Genomic DNA, 18,650 nt, shown 5'->3' with positions numbered 1-18,650 from the left:
AGGTGGATTGCTTGAGGCCAGGAGTTTGAGGCCAGTCTGGCCAACATGGCAAAACCTATCTCTACTAAAAACGAAAAAATTAGCTGGGCCTGGTGGCGCATGCCTGTAATCCCAGCTACTCGGGAGGCTGAGGCAGGAAAATCTCTTGAACCCGGGAGGCGGAGGTTGCAGTGAGCAGAGATGGCACCACTGCACTCCAGCCTGGGCAACAGAGTGAGAGACACTGTCTCAAAAAATACAATACAATACAATACAATACAACACAACACAACACAACACAACACAACACAACACAATATTAAATGGAAAATTCTAGAAATAAACAATTCGGAAGTTTTGAACTGTCCGCCGTTCTGAGCCATGTGATGAAATCTCATGCCATCCTGCCTGGGGCGTGAATCATCCCTTCATCCAGCATATCTATGCTGTATACTAGCGGTCCCCAACTTTTTTGGCACCAGAGACCGGTTTTGTGGAAGACAATTTTTCCACGGACGGCAGGGTGGTGAGGGGATGCTTTCTGGATGGAACTGTTCCACCTCAGCGCATCAGGCATTAGATTCTCATAAGGAACACTCAATCTAGATCCCTCGCATACCGGTTCACAATAGGGTTAGCGTTCCTATGAGAATCTAATGCCGCTGCTGATCTGACAGGAGGTGGAGCTCAGGTGGTAATGCTTGCCGGGTGCTCACCTTCTGCTCTGCGGCCCGTTCCTAACAAGCCACAAACAGGTCCAGGTCCGCGACCGACGGGGGTGGGGGACCTCTGCTGTGTACCCTAACCACATGTCAGTCACTTAGTAGCCATTTTGGTAATCAGATCAACTGCCTCAGTATCGCAGTTCTTGTGCTTGGCCCCAAAGCACAAGAGTAGTGATGGTGGCAGTTTGAATAGCCCAAAGGGAAGCCTTAAAGTGCTGCCTTTAAATGAAAAGGTGAGTTTTTTACTTAATAGGGAAAGGGGAAAAAACCAAATGCTGAGGTTGCTAAATTCTACAATAAGAATGAATTTCAATCCGTGAACTGTGCAGAAAGAAAAACAAATGCATGCTAGTTTTGCTGTCAGACCTCATACTGCAAAAGTTACAGCCACAGTGCATGATAAGTGCTTTGTTAAGATGAAAAAGGCATTAAATTTGTGGGTGGAAGACGTGAACAGAAGTGTGTTCCACTTGATGCCAATCAGTGTCAGTACTATCTTTGATTTCAGGCATCAACTGGGGGTCTTGGAAGGTATCCACTGAAGATAAGGGGGGACTACTGCATTTGATTATGTATCCTTCTGTGTTAGTGAAATGAATGCAAGCAGTGATACACACAGAATGGCAGGGAGGAATTGTGATTATTTTTTAATTATAAGGTACTTGCACTAATTGTGAAGCAGTATAGTGTTATTTGAATGTGGATTAGTTGTGAATATATATTGCAAACTCTAGGGCAGCCACTGAAAAAAAGGTAAAAAAAAATACAACTGATATGTGAAGAAAGGAGAAAAAAGGAATCATAAAATATTCAATCAAAACCACAAAAGATAGAAAAAGAGTGGAAGACAAAAAGGGAATAAGAAAAAGGGGGAACAAATAGCAGTAATAAATATGCTAGATATTAATCCAAATATATTGCTAATCACTTTAAATGTCAGTGGTGTAAGTGTACCAATTAAAAGACAGATTATCAAACAAACCACCCAACTCTACATTGTCTGCAAGAAACCCACTTTAAATATAAAGACACACACAGATTAAAAGTTAATGAATAAAGAAAGATATACTATGCTAACACTAACCAAAACAAAGCAGGACTAGCTATATTAATGTTAGAGCAAACTTCAGAGCAAGGAAAGTTCTCAGGGATAGAAAGGAGCATTATTACACAATGATAAAGGGCCTAATTCTCCAAGAACACATAACAACCTGTCACCTGACAAGCACGCATCAAAATAGAGGCAAAAACTAATAGAACTGCAAAGAGAAAGAGATGAATCCACTACTGTAGTTAGAGGCTTCAATATCCCTCTGTCAGAAATGGACAGATCCATTAGGCAGAAAATCAATAAGGACATAGTTGAACTCAGTGACCCATCAATCAACTGGATATAATTGACAAAAACCTGCACACGGATGTTTATAGTAGCTTTATTCACAGTTACCAAAACTTGAAAAAAAACAAGATGTCCTTCAGTAGATGAATAGATAAAGTGTGGTATATCCAAACAATAGAATATTATTCAGCACTAAAAAGAAATGACTGTCAAGCCATAAAAAGACATAGAGGAAACCTAAATGCTTATTACTAAGTGAAAGAAGCCAACCTGAAAAAGCTACATGCTGTGCGTAGCTATGTGCTGTGCTGTGTGTCCCATACTACAGTGTATGACATTCTGGAAAAAGCAAAATTACAGAGACAGTGAAAAGATGAGTGGTTGCTAGGGGAGAGAAGAATGAATAGGCTGAGGATTCACAGGGCAGTGAAACAACTCTGTGCAGTACCATAACGGTGCATACATGTCATTATACATTTGTGTAAATCCATGGAAGGTATAACACCAAGAGTAAAGCCTAATGTAAACCACTGACTTTGGGTGATAATAATGTGTCAATGTGGGTTCATCAGTTGTAACAAATGCACCACTGTGGTGAAGGAAGTAGATAATAGGGAAGGGTACCCATGCGTGGGGACAAGAGAGCATGTGGAAAATCTCTGTACCTTCTGCTCGATTTTGCTGTGAACCTAAAACTGCTCTAAAAAATAAAGTCTATTAAAAGAAAGGAAGGAAGGAAGTGAAAGAGGAAGGAAGGGAGGAGGGAGGGAAGGAAAGAGGGAAGGAGAAGCCGATCAATTGTCAGATGGTTTCACTGTAGAAGTCTACCAAAAATTTAACACCAATTTTACACAATCTCTTCCAGAAAACAGAAAACTACAGACTAGTATCTTTCATGAATTCAGCCAAAAAATCCTCTAAGATATTAGAAAATCAAATCCCACAATGTGTAAAAAGAATTATACATCATGACCAAGAAGGATTTAGTCCAGCTATGCAAGAGCTTTTGATATGCAAGAAGTAGAGTTTTTGTTTTTGTTTTTGTTTTCTTGAAACAGGATCTCACCCTTTCACCAGGCTGGAGTGCAGTGGTGTGATCATGGCTCACTGAAGCACTGTGTCCAATTAATTTTTAATTTTTTTAGAGATGGGGGGTCTTGCTATGTTGTCAAGCTGGTCTCGAATTCCTGGGCTCAAGTGATCCTCCCTCCTCAGTCTCTCAATCTCCCTGGGATTACAGGCATGAGCCACCCTGCTAGCCTAAGAAGTAGAGATTTTGATAAGGCATTACAGAAGCCTCACTCTTTGTTCTAGGAAAGCCTACCAGAAAGGGTCTTTGGGTATGCAAGTCACAGGCCATAATGAAAAAAGAAATAGTGAAGAGAGTATCTCTCAAGCAAAAAAGAATGCTCAAGCTGAGACGAGAAAATGTTATCTATGTTATAGGATGAGCTGATTTCTGCAAACACCATTTCCTTTGGAGGCATGTTTCCTTTTGGATTGTGGTTTTAGACTAACTGTGCCTAAACACTACTATTGGTCCTTGTGCATTTTTGGTGGAGAGTTAATCAAAGATATAAAGGACCTGTTTTCATGAAACACCTTGCGATGGTCTGGGCATAGGTGGTGCAGCTTCAGGGCCCTGGCAATTACGTAGGACCCAAAAGTTAGAGAAAGGGCTGATTTCCCTGTGAGAAATCAGCTGCATTGGGTCCAGCATCCCTTTGGCTCCTAGGGGATTTGTAGCTTCAGGGAAAAAAGTATATTCCGGAAAAAAAAAAAAGTGGAGGCTGCAGACATGGACTCAGGGAAGCTGGAACATGAGAGAGAACACAGCAGTCCCATGTGATGATTGCTCCTAACAGGCTGGACTGTGGCCATGCATGAAGCCAGGGGCCTTTGGAGAATCATAGAACTTTCTGTCGGAATTTTGCCAGAAGTGTGAGCTACAGGAACTTTGAGTTACTAAAGTTAAAACAGCAAAAACTTAAGATTTTACCCCATCCCCGTGAGTCCTTCCAATGGGCATCTCATTTTTTCCCTTCTCACTACCAGTGGTGGTCTCTCCAGCAGAGAAGGAAGAAAAATCACTTACCATTAAATTAATCTCTGCAGAGATGCATGCTGATCTCCCATCAGGTCAGCCTTTGAGAATGTTATTATCAAACAAAATACCTCTCATCCCTGTCTGATAAGATTTGCATTTGGATTACTCCACAGTTAAAAGGCTTTCAGGAAAAATAACAGATACAATTTCATGTGGTAGCCAGCCTCCAGATGGCTCCCTAATGACTCTTGCCTCCTGGTGCTCATTACCTTCCTTGTATAGTTCCCTCCTACAGTGTATCAGGTTGGTCTGTGCAACCAACAGAATCCAATGGAAGTGACAATGTGTGACTTTCAAGGCTATGTCATTTAAAACATTCTATCCCCTCCTTGTTTTCTCTTTGCTCATTCATGCTGGGGAAACCAGCTACCATGTCATGAGAATACCAAAGCAGCCCAATGGAGATATCCAAGTGGTGAGGAACTGAGGCCTCCTCCAATTGCCAGCATCAACTTGCTAACCCTATGAGTGAGCCCATTTGGAAATGGATCTTACAGCCCCAGTAAAGCCTTTTGAAGACTACAGCCCTGATCAACATCATAACTGCCAAGTGATGGATTAGCAAATCTCATGGCAGACCCTGAGCCAGAACTACCCAGCTAAGCTATTCCTGAGTTAATGAACCTCAGAAACTTCGTGAAAAATAAATTACTGTTCTTGTTGCAAGTTTTAGGATGATTTGTTAAGCAGCAATATTTAACCTATATACCTAATTTACATTTACATAAGACAACAAAGTAATCCTCCCAAAATGAAGAAAAAGACTTCCCCCACAACACATTTTATTTTCTACCTTTAGTCAACTAAAGCAAATTTTTGGCACTTTTCAAATTGAGTCACATTTTTGTCTCCACTTAGAGACAACTGTGTTCAAAAATATAAAGTCTGGGTCCAAAACACCCACCAGAGTACCATATAGGCAGCCAGCTAGGCTGCAAGGACTGCTAAATTAATTTAACAAAGCAGGACAAAAATTAGCCTAAATAGTATTTATGGGTAAACAACATCATTATACTCAATTATCTGACTCAGAAGAATAGCCAAAAAATCTGACAGTAATTTGATTTTAAAAGAGAACTATGATAAAATGATATTATTAAAGAAAAACTAAGTGGTATATTTTATAAAGCAAAATATCCACAGAAACAAACACATTCAAAATATTTTATTGAAACTCCAAGGCAAATGCTGGCCTTCACATAAGGTGAAGAGCTTAAATAAATCTCAGAGGACTAACTGCAATGTTAGAGGCAAATCAGGATGTGATAAGCAGTGCAAAAAGAAATCACCAGAACCCGAGATAACTACCCAAGTTTTGGAGGATCTCAAAGATGAGATCATGTGTTGTCATCATGTGTGGCTTTGTATTGTAGTGTACGCTTCATGTGTCTGTCTCTTAACCTAAATTGTAGCTTTTAGAAGGTACGGACTCAGTACCTAGCTGAATTTACTGCTCATAGTAAGTGCTCTAGTCTGAGTTCTCTAGAAAAAAAAAAATGAGTGTGAGGCAAGGCTTATAGACAAGCGTAATGCCAGGGCAGCAAGAGAAAAGGAAAGGACAATTGAAGCAGCAGAATATGGGAAGCAAATGTAAGATAATGCATTGATCACACTGGCTATTATTCCAAAACAAGCATTGCTTGACTCCCACTTGGCCATGCAGGACCTGTCTGCACAGGCTATATGGAAAAATCATAACTCAGAACAGTCCACTGCAGGGAGAAGTAGGGAGGGAATTTTTCTGCTAGCTCCATCCTGATTCCTATTTCCCCCTAATCAAAATTTGCTCTATGAGGAGTGGATTCCTCTGAACACCCAGGCTGTGGCCACTTCAGCAGCCACTAGCAGCTAGTCTTCTATGTAGGACTTCATAGAAATCTAGTAATGGTAAGACAGGCCAGAGACTCTGAGTGTTAGCCTCAGGTAAGAGAAATGCATGGGCTCACGTAGAGCTCTTCACCACGGTAGCTATGGCAAAGCCATAAAAACATAAGGCTTTAGAAGTCAAGTAAGACTGAAAGACTGCATTTGATATAGCCACTGTTGGTAGATATCTGTGGCTAGACCCTTCTTGTAGTCTGAACAACAAACAGGAAAATAACAGGTACCCAGTATAGCTTCAAATTTCAGTTTTATCCAACTTAATACATAAATCTAGCTTATCTAGTCAGCTTCAGCCAGCTTTTACCCCATACCAGCAGGTCATCATTGTCTCTGAGATACAGCTGAGAGACAAAAAAATGTATTGTCAGTCTTCTATCAAAATTGATCTTTCTAGGAACAACCATCAGGTTTTGGTCAAATTGCTCTTCTCAAATCTTCCCAATGTTTCAGGCTGCTTTCAGAATTCAAAAAATCCAGCCATCTCCTGAGTAGCAGCCCAGGTTGATTCATTTCACGCAAATTTTTAGTACATGAATTGGAAATACTAGTAAAGGTACATTTTGTGCATAAAATCTGAAATAATTCAAATTCTCTATTTTTTAAAAGAAATTTCTTAAGTTTGAAGCTTGTAAATGGTATTTATATTATTGCCATTTATTGGATCTACTTTAAATGGTAAACAAGCAAACCTACTGTCATTTTTCAGAATGAGTCATGAATTATGTGAGATACTTTAAAACATATACTCACAATGCATCTTCCTGGTATTTTGCTAGTGTTAATATCATTTTACAGATGAAGAAACTGAGTCATATGGTTGAATTTTGGGTCTCAAAGCCAAAGTGTTCAAACTCCAAGTCTTTTCCATTATATTACATCCATGGTTTCATTCCTACCAACTTGGTGTTATGATCACATGTAATAAGCAGACTTGATCTTTACACATCACATTAATAAAAACATTGGCTAAGCCTGCAATATTCTACCCAATTTGTTCCTTTAAGTTGATTTTAAGCTAGTAATAGATATTCTTTTTATAGTATGGGTCAACTACTACACATCCATTTATTTACTCTAAATGTCAGCAAGACATTTATCTCCAAGTTCACCATTTATCTCCAAGAAAGTAATAATGGCAATAACCATAAGAATACTAATATTTTTCATTTTTTGAGTACCAGGTACTGCCTTGGAGTCTTCGCATATATTATTTCATTTAATTCTCATAACAGCCATGTAAGGCTGTACTATCGTCATTTTCATTTTATAGATAAGAAAGCTGAGGCTCAGATCTTTGACAAACCTGACAAAAACAAGAAATGGGGAAAGGATTCCCTATTTAATAAATGGTGCTGGGAAAACTGGCTAGCCATATGTAGAAAGCTGAAACTGGATCCCTTCCTTACACCTTATACAAAAATTAATTCAAGATGGATTAAAGACTTATATGTTAGACCTAAAACCATTAAAATCCTACAAGAAAACCTAGGCAATACCATTCAGGACATAGGCGTGGGCAAGGACTTCATGTCTAAAACACCAAAAGCAATGGCAACAAAAGCCAAAATCGACAAATGGGATCTCATTAAACTAAAGAGCTTCTGCACAGCAAAAGAAACTATCATCAGAGTGAACAGGCAACCTACACAATGGGAGAAAATTTTTGCAACCTACTCATCTGACAAAGGGCTAATATCCAGAATCTACAATGAACTCAAACAAATTTACAAGAAAAAAACAAACAACCCCATCAAAAAGTGGGCAGAGGACATGAACAGACACTTCTCAAAAGAAGACATTTATGCAGCCAAAAAACACATGAAGAAATGCTCCTCATCACTGGCCATCAGAGAAATGCAAATCAAAACCACAGTGAGATACCATCTCACACCAGTTAGAATGGCCATCATTAAAAAATCAGGAAACAACAGGTGCTGGAGAGGATGTGGAGAAATAGGAACACTTTTACACTGTTGGTGGGACTGTAAACTAGTTCAACCATTGTGGAAGTCAGTGTGGCGATTCCTCAGGGATCTAGAACTAGAAATACCATTTGACCCAGCCATCCCATTACTGGGTATATACCCAAAGGACTATAAATCATGCTGCTATAAAGACACATGCACACGTATGTTTATTGCGGCACTATTCACAATAGCAAAGAGTTGGAACCAACCCAAATGTCCAACAATGATAGACTGGATTAAGAAAATGTGGCACATATACACCATGGAATACTATGCAGCCATAAAAAATGATGAGTTCGTGTCCTTTGTAGGGACATGGATGAAACTGGAAAACATCATTCTCAGTAAACTATCGCAAGGACAAAAAACCAAACACCGCGTGTTCTCACTCATAGGTGGGAATTGAACAATGAGAACTCATGGACACAGGAAGGGGAACATCACGCTCCGGGGACTGTTGTGGGGTGGGGGGAGGGGGGAGGGACAGCATTAGGAGATACACCTAATGCTAAATGACGAGTTAATGGGTGCAGGAAATCAACATGGCACATGGATACATATGTAACAAACCTGCACATTGTGCACATGTACCCTAAAACCCTAAAGTATAATAAAAAAAAAAAAAAGGAAAAAAAAAAAAAAAAAGAAAGCTGAGGCTCAGAGACATTAAATAATTTGGCCCAAATCACATAGCTGGCAAGACTATACTTAGTTCTGGACTCAGATTTTTTACCATTGACCCAAAGTACGTTATGTTTGCAAAGTACATTATATTTGCAAAGTACATTAGAACTAAAAACAAAAATGTTTGTATTACTACATGTGCATTAACTCATTTAATATTTATCACAGCTCATTTTATCGTTATCACAGCTCATTTTACAGATAAGGAAACAGAGGGTCAAGGAGTTTAGATGTCTTTTCCAAGTCAAAAGATATATTTTCTTATAGCTAATGAATGTCAGAGCTGGGAGTCAAAGCTCTAGACTCCTTGGTCAGGGTTCTTTGTATGCAGTGTTTCTCATTAGAGACTATCGAATGCTTGGTTAAAATCAAGACTATCTGTATTCAACTCATTATTTGCTAATCTATCATCCTAGAAACACCATCTAAAAATTAATATCCACAAATCCTATTAAACAAAATATCACTTAGAACAGTTGTGTTCACAAATTCCTGCCCTCTGAATTAATGACCAACTTCTAACTTCATGGTTGTAACTGTAGATTTATGCTGTGGCCCCAGGCAAATTTCAGAGAAAAGAGCAATGTCTGAGAAAATGATAAGATCCTTACAGTAATACTGAAAACAGGAGTATGGCAATAGCTAACATCTTAAAGGGAAACTAACAACAGTGTTAGAGAAGCGAAGATAGGACCAGGAGGCTACAGATGAACAAAAATAAAACACCACACAATGAAGGCACCTTGACACACTGATATAAATACAAAGAAAGTTCTCTTGGTGCGGTGGAGCCAAGATGGCCGAATAGGATCAGCTCCGGTCTACAGCTTGCAGCGTGAGCAACGCAGAAGATGGGTGATTTCTGCATTTCCATCTGAGGTACCGGGTTCATCTCACTAGGGAGTGCCAAACAGTGGGTGCAGGACAGTCGGTGGAGCACACCGTGTGCGAGCTGAAGCAGGGCGAGGCATTGCCTCACTCGGGAAGCACAAGGGGTCAGGGAGTTCCCTTTCCTAGTCAAAGAAAGGGGTGACAGATGGCACCTGGAAAATCAGGTCACTCCCACCCTAATACTGTGCTTTTCCAATGGGCTTAAAAAATGGCACACCAGATTATATCCTGCACCTGGCTCAGAGGGTCCTACTTCCACAGAGTCTCACTGATTGCTAGCACAGCAGTCTGAGATCAAACTGCAAGGTGGCAGTGAGGCTGGGGGGGGGCGGGGCGGGGCGCCTGCCATTGCCCAGACTTGATTAAGTAGACAAAGTAGCCTGGAAGCTCGAACTGGGTGGAGCCCACCACAGCTCAAGGAGGCCTGCCTGCCTCTGTAGGCTCCACCTCTGGGGGCAGGGCACAGACAAACAAAAATTCAGCAGGAACCTCTGCAGACTTAAATGTCCCTGTCTGACTGACAGCTTTGAAGAGAGTAGTGGTTCTCCCAGCACGCAGCTGGAGATCTGAGAACGGACAGACTGCCTCCTAAAGTGGGTCCCTCACCCCTGAGCAGCCTAACTGGGAGGCACCCCCCAGTAGGGACAGACTGACACCTCACTCAGCCAGGTACTCCTCTGAGACAAAACTTCCAGAGGAACTATCAGACAGCTGAATTTGTGGTCTCACGAAAATCCGCTGTACTGCAGCCACCGCTGCTGACACCCAGCCAAACAGGGTCTGGAGTGGACCTCTAGTAAACTCCAACAGACCTGCAGCTGAGGGTCCTGTCTGGTAGAAGGAAAACTAGCAAACAGAAAGGACATCCACACCAAAAACCCATCTGTACATCACCATCATCAAAGACAAAAAGTAGATAAAACCACAAAGATGGGGAAAAAACAGAGCAGAAAAACTGGAAACTCTAAAAAGCAGAGAACCTCTCCTCCTCCAAAGGAACACAGTTCCTCACCAGCAATGGAACAAAGCTGGATGGAGGATGACTTTGACGAGTTGAGAGAAGAAGGCTTCAGACGATCAAACTACTCTGAGCTACGGGAGGAAAGTCAAAACAATAGCAAAGAAGTTAAAAACTTTGAAAAAAAATTAGAAGAATGGATAACTAGAATAAACAATGGAGAGAAGGGCTTAAAGGAGCTGATGGAGCTGAAAGCCAAGTTTCGAGAACTACGCGAAGATTGCAGAAGCCTCGGTAGCAGATGCGATCAACTGGAAGAAAGGGTATCGCTGATGAAAGATGAAATGAATGAAATGAAGCGAGAAGGGAAGTTTAGAGAAAAAAGAATAAAAAGAAATGAACAAAGCCTCCAAGAAATTTGGGACTATGTGAAAAGACCAAACCTACATCTGATTGGTGTACCCGAAAATGATGGGGAGAATGGAACCAAGTTGGAAAACACTCTGCAAGATATTATCCAGGAGAACTTCCCCAATCTAGCAAGGTAGGCCAACATTCAGATTCAGGAAATACAGAGAAGGCCACAAAGATACTCCTCGAGAAGAGCAACTCCAAGACACATAATTGTCAGATTCACCAAAGTTGAAATGAAGGAAAAAATGTTAAGGGCAGCCAGAGAGAAAGGTCGGGCTACCCACAAAGGGAAGCCCATCAGACTAGCAGCTGATCTCTCGGCAGGAACTCTACAAGCCAGAAGAGAGTGGGGGCCGATATTCAACATTCTTAAAGAAAAGAATTTTCAACCCAGAATTTCCTATCCCGCCAAACTAAGCTTCATAAGTGAAGGAGAAATAAAATACTTTACAGACAAGCAAATGCTGAGTGATTTTGTCACCACCAGGCCTGCCCTAAAAGAGCTCCTGAAGGAAGCACTAAACATGGAAAGGAACAACCGGTACCAGCCACTGCAAAAACATGCCAAATTGTAAAGACCATCGAGGCTAGGAAGAAACTGCATCAACTAATGAGCAAAATAACCAACTAACATCATAATGACAGGATCAGATTCACACATAACAATATTAACGTTAAATGTAAATAGGCTAAATGCTCCAATTAAAAGACGCAGACTGGCAAACTGGATAAGGAGTCAGGACCCATCAGTGTGCTGTATTCAGGAAACCCATCTCACGTGCAGAGACACACATAGAATCAAAATAAAGGGATGGAGGAAGATCTATCAAGCAAATGGAAAACAAAAAAAGGCAGGGGTTGCAATCCTAGTCTCTGATAACATAAACTTTAAACCAATAAAGATCAGAAGAGACAAAGAAGGCCATTACATAGTGGTAAAGGGATCAATTCAACAAGAAGAGCTAACTATCATAAATATATAAGCACCCAACACAGGAGCACCCAGATTCATAAAGCAAGTCCTGAGTGACCTACAAAGGGACTTAAACTCCCACACAATAATAATGGGAGATTTTAACACCCCACTGTCAACATTAGACAGATCAACGAGACAGAAACTTAACAAGGATATCCAGGAATTGAACTCAGCTCTGCACAAAGTGGACCTAATAGACATCTACAGAACTCTCCACCCCAAATCAACAGAATATACATTTTTTTCAGCACCACACCACACCTATTCCAAAATTGACCACAGACTTGGAAGTAAAGCTCTCCTCAGCAAATGTAAAAGAACAGAAATTGTAACAAACTGTCTCTCAGACCACAATGCAATCAAGCTAGAACTCAGGACTAAGAAACTCACTCAAAACCACTCAACTACATGGAAATTGAACAACCTGCTCCTGAATGACTACTGGGTACATAACGAAATGAAGGCAGAAATAAAGATGTTCTTTGAAACCAACGAGAACAAAGACACAACACACCAGAATCTCTGGGACACATTCAAAGCAGTGTGTAGAGGGAAATTTATAGCACTAAGTGCCCACAAGAGAAAGCAGGAAAGATCCAAAATTGACACCCTAATATCACAATTAAAAGAACCAGAAAAGCAAGAGCAAACACATTCAAAAGCTAGCAGAAGGCTAGAAATAACTAAAATCAGAGCAGAACTGAAGGAAATAGAGACACAAAAAACCCTTCAAAAAATTAATGAATCCAGGAGCTGGTTTTTTGAAAAGATCAACAAAATTGATAGACCGCTAGCAAGACTAATAAAGAAGAAAAGAGAGAAGAATCAAATAGATGCAATAAAAAATGAAAAAGGGCATATCACCACCGATCCCACAGAAATACAATCTACCATCAGAGAATACTACAAACACCTCTATGCAAATAAACTAGAAAATCTAGATGAAATGGATAAACTCCTCGACAAATACACCCTCCCAAGACTAAATCAGGAAGAAGCTGAATCTCTGAATAGACCAATAACAGGTTCTGAAATTGTGGCAATAATCAATAGCTTACCAACCAAAAAGAGTCCAGGACCTGATGGATTCACAGCTGAATTCTACCAGAAGTACAAGGAGGAACTGGTACCATTCCTTCTGAAACTATTCCAATCGATAGAAAAAGAGGGAATCCTCCCTAACACATTTTATGAGGCCAGCATCGTCCTGATACCAAAGCCTGGCAGAGACATAACCAAAAAAGAGAATTTCAGACCAACATCCTTGATGAACATTGATGCAAAAATCCTCAATAAAATACTGGCAAACTGAATCCAGCAGCACATCAAAAAGCTTATCCACCATAATCAAGTGGGCTTCATCCCTGGGATGCAAGGCTGGTTCAACATACACAAATCAATAAATGTAATCCAGCATATAAACAGAACCAAAGACAAAAACCACATGATTATCTCAATAGATGCAGAAAAGGCCTTGGACAAAATTCAACAACCCTTCATGCTAAAAACTCTCAATAAATTAGGTATTGATGGGACGTATCTCAAAATAATAAGAGCTATCTACGACAAACCCACAGTCAATATCATACTGAATGGGCAAAAACTGGAAGCACTCCCTCTGAAAACTGGCACAAGACAGGATGCCCTCTCTCACCACTCCTATTCAACATAGTGCTGGAAGTTCTGGCCAGAGCAATCAGGCAGGAGAAGGAAATAAAGGGTATTCAATTAGGAAAAGAGGAAGTCAAACTGTCCCTGTTTGCAGATGACATGATTGTCTATCTAGAAAACCCCATTGTCTCAGCCCAAAATCTCCTTAAGCTGATTAGCAACTTCAGCAAAGTCTCAGGATACAAAATCAATGTACAAAAATCACAAGCATTTTTGTACACCAATCACAGACAAACAGAGAGCCAAATCATGAGTGAACTCCCATTCACAATTGCTTCAAAGAGAATAAAATACCTAGGAATCCAACTTACAAGGGATGTGAAGGACCTCTTCAAGGAGAACTACAAACTACTGCTCAATGAAATAAAAGAGGATACAAACAAATGGAAGAACATTCCATGCTCATGGGTTGGAAGAATCAATATCGTGAAATGGCCATACTGCCCAAGGTAATTTATAGATTCAATGCCATCCCCATCAAGCTACTGATGACTTTCTTCACAGAACTGGAAAAAACTACTTTAAAGTTCATATGGAACCAAAAAAGAGCCCACATCGCCAAGTCAATCCTAAGCCAAAAGAACAAAGCTGGAGGCATCAAGCTACCTGACTTCAAACTATACTACAAGGCTACAGTAACCAAAACAGCATGGTACTGGTACCACAACAGAGACATAGATCAATGGAACAGAACAGAGCCCTCAGAAATGATGCCGCATAGCTACAACTATCTGATCTTTGACAAACCTGACAAAAACAGGAAATGGGGAAAGGGTTCCTTATTTAATAAATGGTGCTGGGAAAACTGGCTAGCCATATGTAGAAAGCTGAAACTGGATCCCTTCCTTACACCTTATACAAAAATTAATTCAAGACGGATTAAAGACTTAAATGTTAGACCTAAAACCATTAAAATCCTACAAGAAAACCTAGGCAATACCATTCAGGACATAGGCGTGGGCAAGTACTTCATGTCTAAAACACCAAAAGCAATGGCAACAAAAGCCAAAATTGAAAAATGGGATCTAATTAAACTAAAGAGCTTCTGCACAGCAAAAGAAACTACCATCAGAGTGAACAGGCAACCTACACAGTGGGAGAAAATTTTTGCAACCTACTCATCTGACAAAGGGCTAATATCCAGAATCTACAATGAACTCAAACAAATTTACAAGAAAAAAACAAACAACCCCATCAAAAAGTGGGCAAAGGACATGAACAGACACTTCTCAAAGGAAGACATTTATGCAGCCAAAAAACACAAGAAGAAATGCTCATCATCACTGGCCATCAGAGAAATGCAAATCAAAACCACAGTGAAATACCATCTCACACCAGTTAGAATGGCCATCATTAAAAAATCAGGAAACAACAGGTGCTGGAGAGGATGTGGAGAAATAGGAACACTTTTACACTGTTGGTGGGACTGTAAACTAGTTCAACCATTGTGGAAGTCAGTGTGGCGATTCCTCAGGGATCTAGAACTAGAAATACCATTTGACCCAGCCATCCCATTACTGGGTATATACCCAAAGGACTATAAATCATGCTGCTATAAAGACACATGCACACGTATGTTTATTGCGGCACTATTCACAATAGCAAAGAGTTGGAACCAACCCAAATGTCCAACAACAATAGACTTAAGGATAGGATTAAGAAAATGTGGCACATATACACCATGTAATACTATGCAGCCATAAAAAATGATGAGTTCATGTCCTTTGTAGGGACATGGATGAAACTGGAAAACATCATTCTCAGTAAACTATCGCAAGGACAAAAAACGAAACGCCACATGTTCTCACTCATAGGTGGGAATTGAACAATGAGAACTCATGGACACAGGAAGGGGAACATCACACTCCGGGGACTGTTGTGGGGTTGGGGGAGGGGGGAGGGACAGCATTAGGAGATATACCTAATGCAGAATGACGAGTTAATAGATGCAGGAAATCAACATGGCACATGGATACATATGTAACAAACCTGCACATTGTGCACATGTACCCTAAAACCTAAAGTATAATAAAATAAAATAAAATAAAATAAAATAAAATAAAATAAAATAAAATATAAAATAAAGAATCTAAGACCTGATGATCTGAGGTGGAACAGTTTCATCCCAAAACCATGAGGGATCTAGGTTGCACACTCTTTATAAGAATCAAATGCCTGATAATCTGAGGTGGAACAGTTTCATCCCAAAACCACCCTCCTACCCACCTCACCCATACACTCCCACACCCCCAATACCCCCACACCCCCAATACACCCCACACTCCCCTATACAGCCCCCACTCCAGTCCCTGGAAAAATTGTCCTCCAGAAAATCGGTCCCTGGTGCCAAAAAGGTTGGGGGCCACTGGTTTACATGTTATTGTCCGTCTTCTATGCATGGCGCCCTTACTCGTAGTGCTTGCTTTGAAATCTTTATTGGTCAGATCATCTTTACAATATTAAATTGTGATACATCCTGACCTAGCATTACAGTACTATCCTGGAGCTAATAGAATCCAAAGCTGCTTCCTAAATCCTGGCTTTTCCTGCAGATTTCTTTGCAAGTCATCTCTGTGCAGAAGTGGCCTTTCACTCAGCACAGAGTACTACACAGAATTCATGTTCCTCAGTTTCTGAGCTAATATTCTGACCTCCTCTAAGTCTTGCTGCTACTGGACACTGGGAGACCTGGGATTTATGTATACTTTGATTCAAAGATTGTACATATAAGAATCCATAATTGTTAAATATTTTTGGCAAAAGATAAAGTATTTCTAAACAAATAATGAAATCAAGATAGTAGCACTAGATAAAACATAGCACTTGGATTCCAGCCCAGATGTTTTCACTATTTAACATGTGATCTTGCCCAAGTTTGTTATCCTCTTAGTGTTCTCTTCTGTAAAATGAGGTTACTACATTAGATTTATTGATGCCTCTGGCTGCAATTTAAAATGAATAACCTATTAGAGAAATGTATAAAATTAATATTAACAAACTACTCATATCTAAATTGTTAAAGTAAAGCTTGGTAAACCTGTAGGTACTGCTATCTTATCAAAATACCATAATGGGATAGTGGAATTTTTGTACCCAAACATCAAATCATTCCTTCCAATTAAATCTCACAAATCATATGATTTGGAGTAGTACCTCTGCAATGGAAAACTCTGGGGTAGTCTCTCTAGCTTCTCTGCTTGTTCTAGGAACTGCTCCTCCCTCTCTTTTTCACCCTCCCATCGTAGTGCAGCTATAATGTGACCCTTCCTCCTGGCCACAGCTAATCATCTGTGTGATCCAGGTGTGGATACCTCACCTAATTAGAGCCAATGAGTCCCATCCTCAGGAATTTGGGTCTTGGATAGGAAAAAATATGGGAAGCAAGTTGGTCTCTCATTCTTGAAGCCATAAAGTAAAAACCTTGGGTGTGCTAGGCAGCTGTGTTCCCATGGAAAAGATAGTCTACAGAAAAAAGAAGCAAGCAGAGGATCTAATATTGCTGGTCCCTAGGCTAGCTGGATTCTTATCTGTAAAGTAGTTTGTTCAATTCGTCTCAGTATACTTTATCTAAGTTCTTCCTTTTGCCTAAGCTGGTCAGAGTCTTGTTTGGTGCCTTCTCCCCGCCCAAAAAAAATAAAAAAATAAAATTAAATAAAATAAATCTAAAAGAACGCAAATTCTAATAAGATGAAATCTCTCATCTTCAGATAATCTTCCCAGCAGGTATGATTACTTCTCCCATAGCCCTGTTCATCTCTGTGACTTCTATGAGAGTGCCTTGAGTTATCTGCTCACATTACTCCTTCCTTTTAAATTGAAATTTTCCCATTAGCTTAACTAGTATAAGATGTACTTTCTCCAGCAAAAATTGATCTGTGTGGCTTAGAGATATTTTCACCTTGAATCTGTCACTTCTGAGCCCTTCTCCTTCAGATTCTGTTGCACAGAGTAGTACAGTTGTCTGTTAAAGAAGATTTTACAGGATCTTAGACACTATGTAAACTATGTAGAGATTTTTGTTGTACCTGTAAGATGGGCCTTAATTTCAGCTTCTCAGATCTTGAAGTGAGAGAAAAAATAAAAGATGTGTGATAATTTGAGAGAAATAATCTTTTGGATTAAAACAACTTAAGATATACTAGAATCATGGTAAATCCTTGACGTAGCAATGTGATGGCCTCCTGCTTCTTCAGCAGTCAAATTCCAGTATTATACCCACAAGAATTACAAAGTAATTATGCACTCCATATATCAGAACATACTTCTGAGGAAAGAATACAAATTATTTGAGCAAAAAGTCATAAATATGACTAACCAACATAGAGAAAAGAGTTAATGAGGAAGTGGGAAAGGTGTTAAGGGACAGAAATTAATAGCTTATCCACAACTATTGTTGAAATTTTCCTTTGTTTTGATTTTTGTAGATGTCTTATCAACTTATATATCCTTCATAATAAAATCCCTAATGATTTTTCTTTGTAATTTATGCAAATATGTATGCCTTCAGAAAAAATCCAATTCCAAGATTAGAAAGCCTTCCTTCTGTTTAGTCCTAAGGGACTGTGAGATATGTTTTTCCCCATGGGCAACACAAGCCCTGTGAAATGGAGGCAGAGCTTTCATGCTTTAAAATTCATTTCTCTAACTGTACAATCATTACCAGTATGGGCAAAGCAAATCCAAATTACCACTTACATTTCAGGCCAACTAGAAAAGAGACAGTTCTCATTTCAGAATTCTTTAAATCTTCCCTGACAGGAGTGCTAGAAAAAGCATAACATACGGAATCACAAATTGGTCTTTTGACAAACTGCCAATCTATTGACTCTTGAAGGAAGAAAAACAGTGAATACTAAGGACAAAACAGAAGTAATAGCTGAGAAGTGCAGTTGAAATAGAACTAAAAATGCAGAGGAAGAGAAAAAGAAGCCAGTTCAGCATAGGTATGACTTCAGAGCCCCAAGGGAAAACTTCATAAGGAAATCTTTCGTTAGTTTAGAAGTTTGGAAGTCATCTTCGTAGCAGAAAGGCTCCATGGTTTGGTGGAATGCATTG

The 18,650-nt window shown here is 39.8% G+C and overlaps 2 protein-coding genes across 8 annotated transcripts in view; one reads left to right on the top strand and one right to left on the bottom strand.

The window, feature by feature from the left end:
• TNPO1 (transportin 1) overlaps positions 1–18,650 on the top strand; it is a 149,016-nt gene that overhangs the window by 10,766 nt on the left and 119,600 nt on the right. The window lies entirely within an intron of this gene.
• The window catches only part of ZNF366 (zinc finger protein 366), a 354,936-nt gene that overhangs the window by 316,615 nt on the left and 19,671 nt on the right, over positions 1–18,650 (bottom strand). Inside the window, exon 3 of one of the 7 annotated variants that reach the window (XR_010117055.1) lies at positions 16,502–16,537. The exons of 5 other annotated variants lie outside the window; for them this stretch is intronic. The gene's annotated coding sequence lies outside the window, so the exon portion shown is untranslated. Of the gene's footprint in view, positions 1–16,501; positions 16,538–17,629; positions 17,655–18,650 lie in introns of those variants that run through there. One more of the 7 variants, XR_008652612.2, reaches the window with a different exon arrangement.

The sequence above is a fragment of the Symphalangus syndactylus genome, chromosome 18, assembly GCF_028878055.3.
Source record: "Symphalangus syndactylus isolate Jambi chromosome 18, NHGRI_mSymSyn1-v2.1_pri, whole genome shotgun sequence".
NCBI classification, from domain to species: domain Eukaryota; kingdom Metazoa; phylum Chordata; class Mammalia; order Primates; family Hylobatidae; genus Symphalangus; species Symphalangus syndactylus.
Note: the sequence above shows the minus strand (reverse complement) of the source record. Positions and strands in the feature narration are given on the sequence as shown.